Genomic DNA, 4,763 nt, shown 5'->3' on the forward strand with positions numbered 1-4,763 from the left:
TCCAGTTCCTTTAAGGGACAAATGTATTAAAAGAGAAAACCTCATGATTCAGAGATAACACTAGGGAACTGGAACTTCTCATTCAGTCCCGGCTCCAGGAGATTCCTTTTGTGCCTCTGGACAAATTACTTCACATCTCATCCTTGATTTCCTTGTTCCAAAAAAGAGAAATAGCACCTGCTATACACTGTACACAGTATTAGAAACTCAGATTAAACTGCCAAACCAATCATTTTTATTGCAGTAGCTTTGACTTCTAGGTCAACCAGAATATGAAGGGATTGACTGAACAGGACAGGAATTCCAGGGAAGAAGTCCAGATGCTTTTTATCATTTTTTGTTCCAAATTAGAGGAAATAATTTGCAATCAAAAAGTTGCCCATCACTATAGTTGTTTAAAATACAGGAATCTCCAAATTATCAGAGCATGAGGAAGAACATGTGTCCTAAATTACAATTCAGAGTCTTCAGAAAAGCTAAACGAAGTGTTTGCTACATACAGGTCTTCAAACCTGAAAGATATGAATCAAAGTTTGCCCTTAGCCAAGATCCTCCTTTAGCAGCAACAAGTTATATTTGCACCAATCGATCAAGTATAACTTGGAGGAAAGGGTTTTGTTTCATCACTTCTACATAAAGAAAAGACTTTGCATATTTATGTGCATGCATGTCTGTGTGTACATGTATGTACCTACACACATACAAGTAATTTACAGAGCAAAATCTAATAGATTAGGTATGCAACCCAAGAAGTTCCCCCCTCACCTATCTGTATATTTGCATAGTTAAATCATATCAAAGGCATCAATACTGCAGTCATGTTTTTCACTCTTCTGCAGTGCAGGCAACTTTCCTTGTCACTCCCTACACACTTCTCTGTCTTGGACCAAAGAGCACCAGTGTTTTAAAAACTGAACAAATATCAACAGATACCCTGCACTGTTGATGAAATGCCTATCCCAGGTGATGGAATACAAATACAAATAGGTGGTAGCTTTTAAACTCCAGCTCAGCAAGCCATAATCATGGCAAGCTGAGGAAACAGAAGTGATATAACACAGCCTAACATTCATGGGTTCAACACTTAAATCCCAGCCAACACAAATCTCTATTGCCTTTGCATTTGAGAAATTCACCAGGCACAGAAACAGGCACATATCTTAATCCTTTCTTTTCCAAGCAGAAACACCACGAGAAAAGGAAATAAACTGCATTTCTTTTTTTTTTTTCCATGTTTTAAAAAATCTAGCGTGTTTTTTCCATCAAAAGTATGCCACCCACCATTCCCTTTTCCTATTGCACATTCTCTTTGTGAAGAACAACATTTACAGTACAAGGCTGAAATCAACATTGCATATTGTAAGTCAGCAGGTGAAGGTGTACCGTGTAGATAGTAACTGAAACAAGACCCCAATTAATTAGCTCAGAGAAGCAATGCAGACATGGTCATGCATCATAATTGCAGGTTGGTCTTTAAACACCCAAATAGTTGAATCCTGTTTACGATTCAAGACTTTCTACGTAACAAGTGCACTCACTCTGTGCTGAAGAGAGTACACAAAGGGCAACATCCAGATTGTCACACACTGGAATCTCCCTAGAGGAAGCTGGAAACGGAAGAGGTTTGTACATAACTTGGAGTGTCACCGTGAAGAAAGAACACCAGCAAGAGACTTCAGCTGTGTGCTGCTAAGAATTACTACTAAGTAGAGGACAACGTGGTTCCACTGAACAAACTCTGTTCAAAGTAATGCAAATACTCTGGGACCCCCTTGCAACAGTGGCATCCCCGAGGAGTTTGCCAGGATTCAAGAGTATACGTTAGGTGGGGGCAGGGTGTTGTCCCACGAATCACTTTAAACAGACAGTCCCTAGAAAACTTCGGATATCTCAGTCAGGAACAAAGAGAAAAAGGATAAAGGGCATTTCAGCGATGAGAGAAACAGTTAAATAACTTAAAAGTGTTGAGTAAAGCACCAGGTGTCTTTTCCTTTCAACTTAAGAGAATATACAGTGGCCTTGTTTTCACAAAATGCTACATACTCCTTGCTGGAAAGCAGAGGAAACCGATTTCTATGTACACAGTAAGAACTCTACAGAGATGGCCTGTGAGTTCTGCGGAGAAAGGGGTGTTACAGTCAAGGCTTCAGGTATTCCACAGCAGGCGGTGTCTACATTTGTGTAGCAAGATCCTGGATTTCACAGTACGCAGGGTTGGCAAACTGGAAATTCTCTGGCAGCTTCATGTAGTTTTAAAAAATAAGTGCAGTAGGCCTCAGTTTTATTAACTGTGATAAAAAGCACGTATGCAAAAATATTTTTATATCGATAGCACATTACTGCATTATAAAAGCTGCCCAAGTGAAGCTGAAGATTCTGGCAGCTGGTGCTTTTGGCACTTGGGAGATGTGGAAAGCAGCATAGAGATCTGTGAAATACAACAGTGACTGATGTTTCTGCTACAGTGATCGGCATTTTAGATAGTTAGCAGTGTTCATATTTAAACTTCTCTGTGAAGTTTCTGAGTCAATATCCCACCAAGACGAGATATTCAGATCTCTTAAAGCTACTAGTTTAGGCTGTGTGCAGACTCAGGAAGACTTCCCTATTGGTTTACACATTCACATGTTTCAAAGTCCTCTTTCAATCACCAAGGCTGGAAATGCTTTTTTTCCTCCTCTTTTAAAAAGCTTGGATTTAGAAGCGCAATTCTGTCACAGAAGTTGGAAACTGTAGTCACAAATCTGCAGAATATGCCGGGCCCTGCTTATACTCAAAATCTCCTCCAAGTCCCAGATTGAAACAGGACATAAACTGTTTTGAGATGGCCAAACGGTTTCATTTAATTTTACGAGACATGCATTAGCAATGGGAGGAGAGTCCTTTGGACATTTCCACTTGGGAATCCTGTTTTCAGTAAAATTCTGTGATGCACAAACACAAAAGCTCAGCTGCCTACATTCACAATTATTAAAATGACACAAGTTGAGCGAACCTTCGCCCTAAAGCGTAAGTGATGGGTTTACTTATGCAGCCTGCATAAAACTGCAAGTGCCATACAATGATATCTAGAGATATAGATGCAGGTATATCTATAGATATTTATCTCTTGTGCAGAACATCCTCCTTCCATGCTAGAAATTAAATGCTAGCACGTGCCTCCATATCTGAGCTTGCACCTGGTTGACAGCCACGTACCATAGAGGGAGTACAGTACCCGGACAATGGAAGGCAAGAAAAGGAAGACAAGTTGCTGCTGACGGTCAGGACAGTCAGCAGCAGGCAGTATTCTAGCAGGTGCCTGGAAAACCCATGAAGACCACTTAGCATGCATTGTATATCCATAAATACTTCTTGCAGGCACTGTGTGTGAAGGCACAGCCAAAAAAGACAACGGCAAAGACAAGCTGAAATACAAAGGCATGAATTCAACTGCACCTTAGACAAAAATTGTGACTATGCCTCAAAAAAGCAGAAAACCGATGCAGCCTGACATTAAAGGCTGAGATGAAATAGTTTTTTTCAAGCCCACGAAGGCTGAAAACACAGTGGTGCAAGCCTGCTCTGCTTAAGCAGGATTTTAAAGAGCACCACAGTCAGGCTGTGTCTCTGGACTTGCTTGTCACAGGCTATTAAATAGAAGCAGATGAACACAGCAGGTTGCAATCAGCATGTTTCAGGGCTAGCAAATGCTTTTCACTACAGTTGAGGCTGTTACAAGAAAGAAGCCCATGCATTCCCCATTAGGATGCTTGTCTGCTATGAGAAGCTGCCATGAGCATCCATATTCACAGCCCCAGAGTTCTCAGATGGATTAGTTTCAAGTGATGCCACCTTACAGCCACAGGCATTAGAGGAAAAATGTCACCTGCCTTCACAGTGGCCATGGAGACTGTCTAGTCCAAGCTCCATAGGAGCACTGAGCATAACGTTTTGGCACCTCAATAGGATGGATTCCACCATGGCCAAGTCACAGAAGCTGCAGAAGCCAAAGGAGTGGGCTTTGGCTTCTGTTTCGTACATTGCAAGGTACCTAAGGGCTCTGAAGACAAGGCTAAACATTATGCCTGAAGTCCAATTAAACTACCATTTCAGATATCAGAATTAATCTGAATAAAAAGCTATGGTTTATAAGCAGCACAGCACATCTAAGGCACATGTATGCATGCAAGCCACCATCACTGTATTAAGACATTGCTGGTTTGTCTTGAAGCAATGGCTGCTAGTACAGAACAAACATAGAGGCTTTTTTCAGCACTAATCCTCCTCCCCAATACTGAAAACACTATATACTGCTGACAGCATAATGTGCAACATATATAGCTTGATTGGAAAGCATGGGGCAGAACTTTAAAAAATGTACAGGATTCCGTTTAGAACTCCAAAGTTCAACAAATGCCCTATTTTAGGGTGAAAACAATTATAAATCTGATAATGATGCACAGCATCCATGAGTGATTTTTCCTTAATTTTGAAATAGTGTCATTAACTACGACATATATTGTAGGTTTACATTTCTAAAGAGAAATAACAGAATTGAATAGTTTTTTTTTCCTATCACAAGTGATAACCAGTGTTTGATATCTTCTATTTTTTCTTCCAAGAAATATCAGTCTATCAACAATTTTAAAATAAAATGTTTTCTGTAACAATAGAACTTTAAATAAAAATATGATTTTGATTCAGATACTTTTGAGAAGACATGGATACTTTTCCAAGATCTTCTGACAAAGTAATTATTAAAACAGAGACCAGATGAGGCC

This window comes from Vidua chalybeata, chromosome 6 (genome assembly GCF_026979565.1).
Source record: "Vidua chalybeata isolate OUT-0048 chromosome 6, bVidCha1 merged haplotype, whole genome shotgun sequence".
NCBI classification, from domain to species: domain Eukaryota; kingdom Metazoa; phylum Chordata; class Aves; order Passeriformes; family Viduidae; genus Vidua; species Vidua chalybeata.